The following is a 16,256-nucleotide window of genomic DNA, read 5'->3' as shown; positions in this document are numbered from 1 at the left end:
AGTATTTTTAGAAGTGTAGTTACTGTTGTAATGTAGGAAATGCAGCAGCCAATTGCTCACAGTAAGCTCCCACAAACAGCAATGTGATAATGACCAGATTATCTGCTTTTCAGTGATGTTCATTGAGGGATTAAACACTGTCTCGGGACATGGGAGAACTCCCCCTGCTCTTCTTCGAAATAGTGCAGTAGGACCTTTTACATTCACCCAAGGAGGAAGATGGGGCCTCAGTTTAACGCCTCATCTGAAAGATGGCAGCACTCCCTCAGTACTGTACGAAGAGTGTCAGCCTGGATTTTGTGCTCAAGTCTCTGGAACCCATGACCTTCTGACTCAGAGGTGTGAGAGTGCTACCCACCGAGCCATTGCTGAGAGGTCTTCTGCCACAGGACCAACATTCAATGACTTTTAACTGCCTGTAATTATATGTCTGTCCTCAGCCTTGAATCAGATCGACAGGCTTCTCAATATACAATCACATTAACCCAGGAGGTTACTGAGAGGATGCAGAGCAAAGCAACCTTTCCACACCGTCTACCCTACAATATTGGGGAAAACACAATTAGAACATTCAACCAAAATTTAGAAACATATGGAAGGGGTAATTGGATAAACATGTGGTCAGGATCGAGAGTCCTGAAGGTCTTGTTGCCTACCTGGTGCCAGGGTTCGAGATATCTCATCTGGGCTGCAGAGGAACATGGAGTGGGAGGGGAAAGATCCAGTTGTCGTGGTCCATGTAGGTACCAACGATATAGGTAGAAGGAGGTTAGAGGTTCTGCTGAGGGAATATGAGCAGCTAGGGGCTAAATTAAAAAGCAGAACCAAAAAGGTAATAATCTCCAGATTACTACCTGAGTCACGAGCAAATTGGCAAAGGGTCAATAAGATTAAAGAGGTAAATGCGTGGCTCAAAGATTGATGTGGGAGAAATGGGTTCGAATTCGTGGGACATTGGCACCAGTACTGGGGAAGGGGGGAGCTATTCCGATGGGACGGGCTCCACCTGAATCATGCTGGGACCAGTGTCCTGGTGAATCGCATAACTAAGCTGTAGATAGGGCTTTAAACTAAATAGTGGGGGGAGGGTTCCGTTGCATGGAAAATCAGCAAGTTAAAGGAGAAGGTAGGAGTGCAGGTTAGTGGTGAAGCTGATTGTTACCAAACTGCAAGTAGTATACTGGTTAAACCAGAAGAGAGAAATAATAAACAGGCGAATAAAGCATCAGTGCTGAGGGACAGGTTAGGGGGTATAGCCCAAATAAGAGTTCTATATACAAATGCACGGAGTGTAAGGAATAAACTAGATGAGCTGCAGGCACAAATTCAGATGGAAGATTATGATGTGGTGGCCATTGCGGAGACGTGGCTACAGGATGGTCGCGACTGGAACTAAATCTATCTGGTTATAAAGTTTACAGGAGGGACAGGGAAAATGGCAGAGGGGGTGGAGTAGCCTTACTGATTAGAAATATCACTTCATTGGTGAGGGAGGATATAATGAGGGGAAAGCATCCAGTGGAGACCTTATGGATGGAATTGAGGAACAGAAAAGGATGTGAAACTGTAATGGGTGTTGTGTATAGACCCCCTGGTAGCAGTTGAGGTGTTAGATTGTATAAATGCACAAATTAGGCAAGTGTGTAACAAAGGCAGAGTAGTATTAATGGGGGATTTTAACTTACACATATATTGGGAGAGGCAGACTAGCACCTGTCAGAAAGGTAGTGAATTTCTGGAATGTGTCCGGAATAGTTTCCTACAGCAATATGTCCTAGATGTAACAAGGGGACAGGCAATATTAGATTTAGTTATGAGTAATGAGCCAAATTTAATTAGTAGCCTAACTGTGCATTAACATTTAGTGGCGCAGTGGTTAGCACCGCAGCCTCACAGCTCCACGGACCCGGGTTCGATTCTGGGTACTGCCTGTGCGGAATTTGCAAGTTCTCCCTGTGACCGCGTGGGTTTTCGCCATAGGTAAATTGGCCATTGTAAATTGCCCCTAGTGTAGGTAGGTAGTAGGAAATATGGGATTACTGTAGGGTTAGTATAAATGGGTGGTTGTTGGTCGGCACAGACTCGGTGGGCCGAAGGGCCTGTTTCAGTGCTGTATCTCTAAATAAATAAAAAATAAATAAATAAATAGTGGTCACAACATGATCGAATTCAAAGTAGCGTTTGAAAATGAAAAGCACGAATCAGATACTAGAATTTTAGACTTGGGTAAGGCTGACTTTACTGGGATGAAACAGAGACTGTCCACGTTAAACTGGATAGATCTGTTAATGGGTTAAACGACTGAAGAATAGTAGAGAATATTTAAAGAAACACTTAATGAAATACAGAGCGATTATATACCCGAGAGGAAAAAGCTCCACTTCACAGAAAAAACAGCCATGGACAACTAAAGAGATTAGGGATAGCATAAAACAAAAAGGGCTTACAAAAATGCAAAACGCAGCACAGATCCAGCCAAATGGGATCGATACAAAGACCAGCAAAGGGTCACAAAGCAGCTTATAAGAGCTACTAAAAGAGCTTATGAAAGGAAACTTGCAAGGGACATCAAAATCAATAAGAAGAAATTTTATAGTTACATAAAGGGAAAACGGATGGTCAAGAGCAATGTCGGCCCACTAAAAGCTGAAACTGGAGATATTGTCATTGATAATGGGGAAATGGCAGACATGTTGAACAATTACTTTGCCTCAGTATTTACAGCTGAGAAGGAGGATAACTTGCCGGAAGTCCCAAAAAAATTAATAGCCGATAGGGGACAGGGACTTAATACAATTAACGTAAGTCAAACATCAGTAACAAGGAAATTAATGGAACTAAAGAGTGAGAAATCCCCAGGACCTGAAGGAAGTAGGCGAGCACATTGTAGATGCCCTACTATAGTCTTTCAGAGTTCCCTAAATTCAGGACTGGTCCCTCTGGATTGGAAAGTTGCACATGTCACTCCACTTTTTAAGAAGGGTGAAAGGGGGAACCAAGGAAATGACAGACCAGTTAGCCTGATATCTGTGGTGGGCAAGTTGCTGGAGTCTTTAATCAAGGATAGGGTAACTGAACACCTAGAAAAATGTCAGTTAATCAGGGACAGCCAGCATGGATTCATGATGGGAAGGTCATGCCTGACAAATCTCATTGAATTTTTTGAAGAGTTGACTAAGGTAGTGGACAGGGGAATGTCTATGGATGTTATTTATATGGACTTCCAGAAGGCATTTGATAAAGTCCCACATAAGAGACTGTTAACTAAGGTAGAAGCCCATGGAGTTGAGGGCAAATTATTGACATGGTTAGGAAGTTGGTTGAGTGGTAGGCGACAGAGAGTGGGGATAATGGGTAAGTACTTCAATTGGCAGGATGTGACTAGTGGTGTCCCGCAGGGATCTGTGTTGGGACCTCAATTATTCACATTATTCATTAACGACTTGGATGATGGTATAGTAAGTCATATACCCAAATTTGCTGATGATACAAAGTTAGGCAGCATTGTAGACAGTCTAGATGATAGCATAAAATTGCAAAGAGATGTTGACAGACTAGGTGAGTGGGCAAAACTGTGGCAGATGGATTTCAATGCGGGCAAGTGCGAGGTTATCCATTTTGGACCAAAAAAGGATAGAGCAGGGTACTTTCTAAATGGGAAGAGGTTAAGTACAGTGGATGTCCAAAGAGACTTGGGGGTTCAGGTGCATAGATCTTTAAAATGCCACGAGCAAGTGTAGAAAATAATCAAAAAAGCTAATGGAATGCTAGCCTTTCTATCTAGAGGATTGGAGTATAAAGACACAGAGGTTATGCTGCAGCTGTACAAAACCCTGGTTAGACCCCACTTGGAGTACTGTGAGCAGTTCTGGGCACCACACCGTAGGAAGGATATAATGGCCTTGGAGGGAGTGCAACGTAGGTTTACAAGAATGATACCTGGACTACAGGGGTTAAGTTACGAGGACAGATTACACAAATGAGGCCTGTTTTCGCTAGAATTTAGAAGTTAAGGGGTGAAATGATCGAAGTCTTCAAGATATTAACAGGAAAAGACAGGCTAGATAAAGATAACCTATTTCCACTGGTTGCAAATTCTAAAACTAGGGGGCATAGTCTAAAAATTAGGACCAGACCGTTCAGGAGAGATGTTGGGAAGCATTTCCTCAAGCAAAGGGTGGTAGCGGTTTGGAACTCTCTCCCACAAACAGCACTTGAAGCTAGAACAGTTGTTAATTTTAAATCTGAGATAGATAGATTTTTGTTAAGCAAAGATATTAAGGAATATGGGCCAAAGGCAGGTATATGGAGTTAGGCCGATCAGCCATGGTCTCACTGAATGGCGGGACAGGCTCGAAGGGCTGAATGGCCTACTCCTGTTCCTATTTTTGGATAGGGTAGACATGAAGATCTTTCCACTTGCGGACATGACCAGAACTAGGAGCCATAAATATAAGAGTCACTAATAAATCCAATGGGGAATTTAGGAGAAACTTCTTTACCCAGAGAGTGGTGTGAATGCCAAACTCACCAAATTGTGAATAGTATAGATTTAAGGGGCAGCTGGATAAACACATGAGGGAGAAAGGAATAGAAGGATATTCTGAAAGGGTGAGAGGAAGAGGTGTTGGAGGAGGCTTGTGTGGAGCATAAACACCAGCATGGAGCAGTTGGGCCGAATGGCCTATTTCTATGTAGATTCTATGTGCTATGCGATCACAAGATCCTCTTCCCTGTCCCAAGCATTTACATGTAAAGTGGACCTGAAGGTTCATTAGAATTATATTGAGAGTTTGAGGTCATCATCCTGAAGGAAGAGTCAGGAAACTGGAATGTTGCCTTCTCCATCCCCACACTTGCACTGAGAAAGCAAAGGGGATCTAATTAAAGTATCTTGGTGAACTAAACTGAGAACGTTTGTTTTCACTGGTTAGTGAATTGATAACCAAGCAGAAGAGAGATGGGGGAAATTAACAGATTTATTTGAAACTGGCCTATAAGAACACGGAATGCTTTATCACAAGTGACTATTGAGACAGAGACTATATCACAAACATAGGAACATTCAGCCCCTCGAGCCTGTTCGCCATTCATGAGATCATGGCTGATCTGTCATCTTTGCCCCATATCCATGAATACCTTTGGTTAACAAACTCAGAGTTAAAATTAACAACTGATCTAGCACCAATTGCCATTTATGGAAGAGAGTTCCAAACTTCTACCACCCTTTGCTTGAACAAGTGTTTCCTAATTTTACTCCTGAAGGGTCTAGTTCTAACGTTCAGGCTGTGTCTCTTTGTCCTAGACTTCCCAACCGGCAGAAATAGTTTCTCTCCAACTACCCTACCTGTTCCTCTTAATATCTTGAAAATTTCCACCAAATGACCCCTTAATCTTCTAACTTCCAAAAAGGAAGCAGACAAGAATTTGTAAAGAATGTAAAAGACGGAGAGAGGAGGGAAATCAGACGGGAGTTCAGAGCTCCAGTTTGTAGTAGGAGGTATCCGCCTGTCTTGGAAGACGATGGACTGCACCTGGGGTGTATGTCCCTAGTGGTGAACGAAACATCCTCCCTCTGTGCTCCAAACACTACTATTTGTTTTGTTTTATCAGATGCCCAGCCGCATCTCAATTGGGGTGTCAATATCAAACTGAACTTGTACCTTTCTCCAAGAGCTTATGCTTTTTTCTTTACTCATGCATGGGATGTGGGCACTGCTGGCAAGGCCGGAATTTATTCCCTGCCCCTAGTTGCCTATGAGATGGTGGTGGTGCGTTGCCTTCTTGACCTGTTGCAGTCCATGTAATGTAGGTACACCATCAATGTCCTGGGGATCATGAATGACCAGAAACTTAATCGGACCAGCCATTTAAATACTGTGACTAAAGAACAGGTCAGAGGCTGGGAATTCTGCAGCAAGTAATTCAGCTCCTGACTTCCCAAAGCCTGTCCACCATCTACAAAGCACAAGTCAGGAGTGTGATGAAATACTCTCCACTTACCTGGATGGGTGCATTGCCAACAACACTCAAGAAGCTCAACACCATCCAGGACATTGATCAGCACCCTATCCAGCAGCTTAAACAACAGTGTGCACCATCTATAAGATCTACTGCAGCAACTCTCCAAGGCTCCTTCAACAGGACGTTCCAAACCCATGACCTCTACCACCTAGAACAAGACTGCCCAACATACGGCCCGCGGGCCACGATCTAGCCCACCAAAGGTTTCCATCTGACCCATGGATGTAAACTGTACATCTGGGTCGTTCCTCATCCTGGCCAGGGGGCCGTGAATGGAGACAGGAAATTTTCCACTGGCTTCTTCTTCAGATTGGCTTGTAAAAAAAAAATCACAGTCAGTTTCACAGATGACAGGTGCAGGCATTGGGAACAGGACAGGAGGGGAGAGCACGCTGAGGGGGGGGAACGCGGGGGAGGGACGCCAACGTGGAGGTGAACACGGGGGGGGGGGGGGGGGTGGGTGAACAGGAAGAGCATGCGGGGGGGGGGGGGGGGGGAAGAGAGACGCGGGGGGCGCAAGTGGGGAATGCCCGCGCAGGGGGTGGGGGAACGTGGGGCACAAGGACGGGGATCGTGGGGGTAAACGCGGGCGGGGAACATAGGGAGGGTGACTGTGGGGGAAATGCGGGGGGGGGGTGAACGCGGGTGTGGGGATCGTGGGGTGGGGGGGGTGGGTGACACGGGGGCAAGGATTGCAGGGATAGAGAGAGTGGTCAGGATCACCTTTGACAGATGGAGATCTATTTGGAATACTCTGCATCGCTACAATTATGTGTGGGTAAACATTGTCTACTTGTTCAAGCAATAAAATGCCAGGTATCTCCCTGCTGAGCAGCTGGACAATACTCAAGAGTGCAGCTGGGAGCTGGGGATTTGAGAGAAGTACTGGAGGATACAAGACGCCTGGTGGACTGATGCCCCAGCGACAGACTGCTTTTGGTGGGGAGGGAGGATTTGGGGGAGAACAGAAATTCTCACCAGCAAGGAAAGCTGCTGAGAACGGCAGAACCAGCAGGACGTTTTGTGGCAACTTTGGATCTGATCTGCATTTTTGTTGTTTTTTTTTAAAACGATGCTCTACTATGGAAAAAATACCCTGAAAATTATCTGGAAACTTTGTTATGACTTCCAGTAACCAGTTAGATATTAAATCAAGGCCCCATCTACCCTCCCAGGTGGTTATAAAAGATCCCAAGGCCACTATTCGAAGAAGAGTAGGGGAGTTCTCCCTGGTGTTTTGGGCGAATATTTATTCCTCAACCAACATTAAAAAAAAAAGGTCCTGACATTGCTGTGTTGGGATCTTGCTGTTTGCAAATTGCCCGCCATTACAGCGGGCAATTTCCTACATTACAGCAACAACTACACTTCAAAAAGTACTTCATTGGCTGTAATGCACTTTAGGACATTCTGAGGTGGTGAAAGGCACTAGATAAATGCACGTTCTTTCTTTTATAGACCTGTAACACGCTCCAAATAATTCCCTTTAAACATTGCACATTCAACTATATAAATTCAAATCTTTCAGACTTTCTCCCCTTTCCAAGGTGTTGACCTATCCTTGGGTGCAGTTCCATAGGTTCCCTGCACTAACTCATCCAAATAGCTCGTCTCCACAGGAGCTCAGACAGAGATCATCTGTAATTTTTAAAACCTATCTCGGCATGACATTTTACTCAGAACTATCATTCATACACTCTCACTGTCAACGGGGCCTGTCGGATAACCATCAGCACTGTCTGTTTGCCCATTCCTGAGCCCAGAAATGCTGAAGCCAATTCAGACATCCTCTTTGTCACTCAGCAATCAAATCTCAGACCCTGCTGACCAACCTGGCTCAGTACAACACAACCCTTTATTTCTGCACTCAGACTACTGAGGGCCTCTCAGTATAATTTTCTAAAATTAAACAGACTTACCCTTGCATAACATAGAATCTGAAGTACTGTATTAAAAATAACACACAGCACACTTCAAATTAACAGGTTACATTGCATCTCAATCACAACACACAAACATCAATAATACTGACAGTAGTCCCCTTGTTAGTTTGCAACCTGCAAAATCTAAACTCGCAGTGAGATTAGTTGTACATTTTGGGTTTTTTTCCCCTCCCCCAGATGTATTTAAGCGGAGAACTTTTTTTTAGTTCTTTGTATTTAAATGTTTCCAATGAAATATGGTGCAATCTCTTTGAGTGGGAATACTGAGAGGGGGAGGGTTATTGGGGTTTCGTACTAAGCAGGTGTTGGTGCAACCCTGGAAGGAGGGGGATGTTTGGTCGTGGAGGCAGGGGAGAGGGGAATTGGTCGCGGGAGGCAGGGGGGGGCTTTCCCCTAAGGTTGGGGGGGGTTCCCCTGACATGGAGAGCTGGGAGGGGGCATTCCCCTGGCGGTGTGGGGGGGGGGGTTCCCTGGCGGTGTGGGGGAGGGGATTCCCCTGGCGGTGTGGGGGGGGGGGATTCCCCTGGCGGTGTGGGGGGGGGGGGGAGATTCCCCTGGCGGTGTGGGGGGGGGGGGAGATTCCCCTGGCGGTGTGGGGGGGGGGGGGAGATTCCCCTGGCGGTGTGGGGGGGGGGGGGAGATTCCCCTGGCGGTGTGGGGGGGGGGGGGAGATTCCCCTGGCGGTGTGGGGGGGGGGGGGGGGGAGATTCCCCTGGCGGTGTGGGGGGGGGGTTTCCCCTGGCGGTGTGGGGGGGGGGGGGTTCCCTGGTGGTGTGGGGGGGGGGGTTCCCTGGTGGTGTGGGGGGGGGGGTTCCCTGGTGGTGTGGGGGGGGGGGTTCCCTGGTGGTGTGGGGGGGGGGGTTCCCTGGTGGTGTGGGGGGGGGGGTTCCCTGGTGGTGTGGGGGGGGGGGGTTCCCTGGTGGTGTGGGGGGGGGGGGTTCCCTGGTGGTGTGGGGGGGGGGGTTCCCTGGTGGTGTGGGGGGGGGGTTCCCTGGTGGTGTTGGGGGGGGGTTCCCTGGTGGTGTTGGGGGGGGGGGTTCCCTGGCGGTGTGGGGGGGGGGGTTCCCTGGTGGTGTGGGGGGGGGGTTTCCCCTGGCGGTGTGGGGGGGGGGGTTCCCTGGTGGTGTGGGGGGGGGGTTTCCCCTGGCGGTGTGGGGGGGGGGGTTCCCTGGTGGTGTTGGGGGGGGGGTTCCCTGGTGGTGTGGGGGGGGGGTTCCCTGGTGGTGTGGGGGGGGGGTTCCCTGGTGGTGTGGGGGGGGGGGGTTCCTTGACGTGGCAAAGCTGTTCTTCACTCCTTGTAAAGTGCAGAGTAATTCCCCCCACCATTTCAAATAGCCCCAGCTGACAAAGCTGAAGCACGATCCAGGTGCCCCCCCCCCTCGCCCCACACCACCCCCCCCCTACCCCATCCGCCCCCGAGGACCCCTCCTCCATCCTCCCCCATCTTCACCCCTCCCCCTCATACACACCCCAGGACTCCCTCCCGCCACCAGGGCTATTGTTGGGCAGCTGAGGCCTCTTGTCTCTCTCTGCCGTCCCTCCATCACCATCCTCCCTCATTACCTGCCGACCTGCTCCACCCGCAATCCTCCCTCTCTCCCTCCCTCTCTATTTACTCTCCTCACCATCATGGCTCCTCTCTCTCGCTCTCGCTCTGTCTCGTCTCCGTCGCGCTCTCCTGTGCGTCACCGCCGTCGGACGCGCTCCCTCTGACGTCACGGCGCTGCGTCAGGAACGCGCGCGCCCCCGCCTGGGAGCTGGGTCGGTGCGTGCGCGCGCATCCCAGCTGAAGGCAATTGGAGATGGAGCCTGATTAGGATGGTCATGACTCAGTGAGCAGCACACAGCCTGCACTGGGGAGGACCAACAGGGCAAGGGGATATACAATGGATGGTAGGACCCTAGGATGTGCAGAGGGACCTTGGTGTACTTATCTATAGATCACTGAAGGCAGCAGCACAGGTAGATAGGAAGGCATATGGGATACTTGCCTTTATTAGCCGAGGCATAGAATGTAAGAGCAGGGAAGTTATGATGGAGCTGTATAAAACACTAGTTAGGCCACAGCTGGAATACTGTGTACAGTTCTAGGCACCACACTATAGGAAGGATGTGATTGCAATGGAGAGGGTGCAGAGGAGATTCACCAGGATGTTGCCTGGGGCTGGAGCATTTCAGCTATGAAGAGAGACTGGATAGGCTGGGGTTGTTTTCCTTAGAGCAGAGAAGGATGGATGGGCGGGCGGGACATGATTGAGGTATACAAAATTATGAGGAGCATGGGTAGGTTAGATAGGAAGAAACTTTTTCCATTAGCGGAGGGTTCAACAACCAGGGGGCATAGATTTAAGGTAAGGGGCAGGAGTTCTAGAACGGATTTGAGGAAAAAAATTTCACCCAGCGGATGGTTGGAATCTGGAACACACGGCCTGAAGAGGTGGTAGAGGCAGGAACCCTCACAACATTTAAGAAGTATTTAGATGAGCGCTTGAAACGCCATAGCGTACAAGGCTACGGGCCAAGTGCTGGAAAATGGGATTAGAATAGTTAGGTGCTTGATGGCCAGCACAGACACGATGGGCTGAAGGGCCTGTTTCTGTTCTGTATAACTATATGACACCCACTCTTTTGGCCCAGAATCCAGCTTTTAAATGGGAGGCTTGCTCATTAAAATCACAGAATTGTTACAATGCAGAAGGAGGCCATTCAAGCCCATCCTGTCTGTACGGGCTCTCCGAATGAGCAATTCAACTCGTGCCATTCCCCCACTTTCATTCAGAGCAAACTGTCCAATTCCCTTTTCAATGCTTCAATTGAACCTGCCTCCGCCAGACTCTCAGGCAGTGCATTCCAGACCTTAACTACTCGCTGTATGAAAAAGTTTTTCCTCATGTCACGTTTGTTTCTTTTAATTACTTTGTTTCGTCTCATTCCTTTCATGAGTGGGAACAGTTTCTCCCTTTCTACTCTGTCCAGACCCTTTTTTTTGTTTTTGAACAAGGCTGTAACATTCGCAATTCTCCAGTCATCTGGCGTCACCAGAGCCCAGGGAGATGAGAAATCATAGCCAGTACCTCCACAATTTCCACTCTCACTTCCCTCAGTATCCTTTGATGCAGATCATCTAGTCCTGGTGCCTTATCCATTTTAAGTACAGCTGGCCTATCCAACACCACCTCCTCAATTTTAAGCCAGTGTTTGAATTACCTCCTCTTTCACTATAGAAAGTCTATGATACAGCTGCACCAACTGGTAACTTTCTCTGCTATTCTACCAAACATCTTCCTGCCAGAAACACTGAACTGGTTAGCTCGTGTTCATATGTTGGATCATATGGAAACTGCTCAATCATTTCCCCATCAATTCCATGTCATTACACGTGAAGTATATACACCTGATGCTTGTGCTGTGCAAACCACTATATAAAAAGTAACTTTCAAACAAAGTCTTCCTTTGACCAGGTGAGAAGCAACACAGTCTCAGGAAGCATCTCCATTATCCACATCAAGTGCAGTCACAAGGCTATTTCCAGACTGCAGTGTTCTATTGTCCTGCATACAGCAAGTCCTATTCATAGGCCAGGGCCCTGGGCATCATTTACCCCAGCACTCAGACTAGAATAGATCTTCCAAGAAACCTAGCTTCATCTCAGCTCACAAAGTGAGGTCACTCATTGCAGTCATGTCTCAGTTATCACAAGCGCTTGAGCCAGGACAGGCTGGCACTCCCAGTGCAGTATTAAAAGCGAGCACTGCAAGATGGGAGCTGCTGTCTTTTGGCTGAGACAATAAACTGAGGCCCCATTTAGTCATCTTCACCAATTGTAAAAGATCCCACAGTCACTGTTTGACCACCAGTGGAATGCTTCTTGCTTATCTCAGCCACAATTTACCACTCCAGTTAATATCACTGAAATGGATCAGACCATTCTCATTTATGAGAGCTTGCTGTGCACAAGTTTTATTTAGAGATACAGCACTGAAACAGGCCCTACGAGCCCAGAGTCTGCACCGACCATCAACCACCCCTTTATACTAATCCTACATTAATCCCATATTCTCTACCACATCTCCACCATTCTCCTACCACCTACCTACACTAGGGGCAATTTACAATGGCCAATTTACCTATCAACCTGCAGGTCTTTGGCTGTGGGAGGAAACCAGAGCACCCGGCGAAAACCCACACAGTCACAGGGAGAACCTGCAAACTCCACACAGGCAGTACCCAGAACTGAAGCTGGGTCACTGTAACTGTGAGGCTGCGGTGCTAACCACTGCACCACTGTTAGCTGCTGCATTTCCTACATTTAGAAAAAACAAGTTACTTGACACCAAGGTTACAGAATTTAGAGGGCAGAAACAGGCCATTTGGCCTAACTGCTCTATAAAACTCCCCAACATGGGCGGCACAGTGGCGCAGTGGTTAGCACCGCAGCCTCACAGCTCCAGGGACCCGGGTCGATTCCAGGTACTGTCTGTGTGGAGTTTGCAAGTTCTCCCTGTGTCTGCGTGGGTTTTCTCCGGGTACTCCGGTTTCTTCCCACAAGCCAAAAGACTTGCAGGTTGGTAGGTAAATTAGCCATTATAAATTGTCACTAGTATAGGTAGGTGGTAGGGAAATACAGGGACAGGTGGGGATGTTTGGTAGGAATATGGGATTAGTGTAGGATTAGTATAAGTGGGTGGTTGATGGTCGGCACAGACTCGGTGGGCCGAAGGGCCTGTTTCAGTGCTGTATATCTAATCTAATCTAATCTCCTATTCCATTCTGTGTTAATCCAGCTTCCCCTTAAATGCCACAACATGCAGCAAGTTCCACATTCTCTCAGCTGAAGTTTCATCTGATTTCCCCATTGGATTTATTGGGAATCATTAGTTTTAAGATTCCCAAAGTGGGGACAGGAGCTATATAAAAATGGAACTTTTACCATTGGAAAGAAAAGGGACTGATGTAGGACCTTGAAGGTCAGAATTTCTCCAACTCACTACCGTTCTAGCCGAGATTTACTAAGACAAGGGAACATCACAGACCACAGGCAGATCAGCTGTCCCAGACCCCCCCGCTTCACTGAGAAGCAGTTTTGATTAATAGGTCTCACGGCAAAAGGCCTGTTAACATTTGCCTCCTCTCCTGTCCCAGCTTTCCTACATTTCCGGAGGAAATAATGGAACCCAAATCACCCTTAGTCAGGAATTAAACCAAAAAGTTAGTGGCTAATGGAGGAAAGCAGACAACTTATCAAGCTCAAGGAAAGTTGGGGAGTTATTCCAAGACAGATAAATGCTCTGCAGTGTAGTGAAGTCTATTTATCAAATCAAGTTCCCTTGTCTAAAGCACAAATCTACTTCTACTCACCTACCTAGATTAGAAATTAAGTGGCCACACAGTTGCAATTTGAAATGGTTTTTATTTTATACATTCAGCTTATAGACAAGGCTGGTATCAAACTTTCTTCAGAGCCTCTTATAGGCAGCTATGACTACAAAAGCAGTAGTCAGGATCATAACAGCACCAAGACCAGCAAGGATGGCCAAGAGGAGTCCATCTGCACAGAAGAAGGAAATGCATTAAATACATGCTCAATTAGGTTAGATCAGTCAAGTTAATCAGAATGCTCATCTAGGTCACCACACAGACCAACTTCTGTACAACTGCCAAAAGCAGAACTAGTGATCAGAATTAAAAATGCAACCCTTTTATGCTGATGTGATTACCTATCTTAAAAACAGGTATCCTGAACCCAGTGATGTAACAAGAGGAATGGAGAGATTATTTTTAAAGAGGCAATTTGAGTTTAGGGCCTGAGCAGCTCAAAACATGACTGGCAATAGTGAAGTGATAAAAAGATACAGAATGTGCTGGGGCTAGAATTGGAACAGTGATCTTGGAGGTGGTTAGAGAAAAAAAAAAGACAGGCAAGGCCATGGAGGGATTTAAGAAAAAAAAAAAAGAATTTTGAATAAAAGTAAAATCCTGCAGATGCTAGAAATCCTCAGCATGTGTGGCAGTATCTGTGGAGATAAACAGAACGGAAGGAGAGATAGGGCAAAGGGCGTGCTAATGGTGTGGTGAAAGAATGCATTAATGGAGAATTTTGCATTGCTGGACTGAAACCCAAATGAAGGTTAGTGAATATAGAAGGTGACAGGATTACTGGAGTATTGAAGTAAAATCAGTAGTTATCCCATGTCATCATGAAAATGCAAGTTGAGTTATACAGCACAGAAATAGGCCCTTCAGCCCATCGTGTCTGTGCCAGCCATCAAGCACCCAACTATTCTAATCCCATTTTCCAACACTTAGCAAGTGCTCATCTAAAATACTTCAATGTAGAGGGCTCCTGCCTCTACCACCTGTTCAGACAGTGCATTCCAGATTCCAACCACCCTCTGGGTGAAAAAAAGTTTCTCAATATCCCCTCACCTTAAATCTATGCCCCCTGGTTCTGGACACCTCCGCTTAGGGGAAAAGTTCCTTCCTATTTAACCAATCAATGCCCCTCAATCATGTCTCCACTCAGCCTTTTCTGCTCTAAGGAAAACAACCCGAGCCTTTTCAGTCTCTTCATAGCTGAAATGCTCAAGCCCAGGTAATATCCTGGTGAATCTCCTGTGCACCCTCTCCAGATCAATCACATCCTTCCTATAGTGTGGTGCCTAGAACTGTACACAGTATTCCAGTTGTGGCTCAACTAGCATTTTATACAGCTTCATCATAACCTCCCTGCTCTTGTATTCTATGCCTTGGCTAATAAAGGCAAGTATCCCATATGCCTTCCTAACCACCTTATCTGCTGCCTTCAGTGATCTCTGATCAAGTACACAAAATGAAAGATGTAATTACATTGCTGTGACACCCATGCATTCCCATTTCTCTGTAAACCTCTAATACCTTTTACGGTCTACTTAAGTCTCATGTCCTGGAATGTGCAGATTTAAGATTATTCACCAGTTGCAGCACACCTACAAGGAGTGTTACACTTGACTGGGAGAAGAGGATCACAACTTCACAGGACACTGGGACACAGTAGGGCAAATATGTGGCAGCAAAGTGGAAAGTGCTGGGGTCACTCAGCAGGTCAGGCAGCATCCGCTGAGAGAAGCAGAGCCAACCTTCAGGTCTGGTGAACTTGGACAAGTTAACTCTGCTTCTCTCCACAGATGCTGCCTGACCCGCTGGATTTCTGAGAGTCCTGGAACTTTTACACTGATTTCTTTCCCCCCACTCCCTGCCAAAAGAGGTCAAAACCCAATGAAAATTCAAAGTGACTTCATTTCAACTAAAGACTAGAACTCATCTAGGATTACCAGACAGTCCCCATTTGGTCTTGTGACCTGTCTTCATTATATATTGACAGTGGAACCACAATCAATTGCAGGACTATACAGTGACATTCCAGGTGTTAAAGAGTGTCTTACCAGAGACAACTTGCAGCTTTTCACCTTGGCCCACTGAAGACCTGGATCCAGCTTGTACAAAGTTGTTGGACTCTTGGATTACTAGGGGTCCAAGTGTTGAATCTGCCTCCCATGTAGCTGAAGAGAATTCTGGTTTGGGCAAAAATGGGAAATAATGAAATACAGGAATGTCAGACTCTGGCAGGGAGGGGGTTGGTGTCAGTAACTATTCCCCCAGGATGGTTGGGGAATTAATAAACTAGAGTTCAAACTGCCCTGTTAGGTGGGGGGTATTGAGGGGCTAGAGCAAGTTGAAGGAGATGGTAACACCAAGTTGGAGCACTTGAGAAGCTGAGGTGTTCCCTTTGCTCCCTGAAGAGATTTTCTGAATAGTTCTGGATTGGTGGCATTCCTGGTTGGACCCTGAAGGAAGGGTTTCCAAGGGTGGACAACAGAGCACATTCCATCCTCAAGCTATTAGCAGGATTCACTGGATATAGGCCAAGAGTAGAACCCTGGCTAGTTTCACTAAGAAGCTAGTGCAGCTGAAGAAAGAGGATTCAAGGTGACACCCTCTAACCTACAGGAGATAGGAGGGCAGAGAATCATCCAGTGAAGAGGGAGGGGGGAAAAAAAAAAAAAAAAAAAAAAAAAAATTTCAAGCCCAGCATACTGACCCACTGTACCTGCTCCTCGAGAAGCTCTCCTCCTGTCCTGGGCTCCTGATTGACTTCTACATTTGCCAGTGTTACAACAGCGACAGATTGATCGGGCAGCACTGTCTGCCACTGGGGCCTGGCTGTCAATCATCAGTGACCAGCTAGACACAAAACACAAGCGTTAATGCACAACCCACCACTCCACTCAGTTAATCCCAGTAAAGCAATGA

General features: G+C 47.0%; 1 protein-coding gene across 2 annotated transcripts in view; it reads right to left on the bottom strand.

Annotated features, from left to right (window-relative positions):
* Nucleotides 1-9,668, bottom strand: part of LOC137357388 (uncharacterized) — a 37,966-nt gene extending 28,298 nt beyond the window's left edge. For both annotated transcript variants that reach the window (XM_068023697.1, XM_068023698.1), the window contains exon 1: nucleotides 9,593-9,668. The gene's annotated coding sequence lies outside the window, so the exon portion shown is untranslated. The remainder of the gene's footprint in view (nucleotides 1-9,592) is intronic.
* Between the last annotated feature and the right edge of the window lie 6,588 nt (nucleotides 9,669-16,256).

This window comes from Heterodontus francisci, chromosome 48 (genome assembly GCF_036365525.1).
Source record: "Heterodontus francisci isolate sHetFra1 chromosome 48, sHetFra1.hap1, whole genome shotgun sequence".
In the NCBI taxonomy this organism is placed as follows: Eukaryota; Metazoa; Chordata; class Chondrichthyes; order Heterodontiformes; family Heterodontidae; genus Heterodontus; species Heterodontus francisci.
Note: the sequence above shows the minus strand (reverse complement) of the source record. Positions and strands in the feature narration are given on the sequence as shown.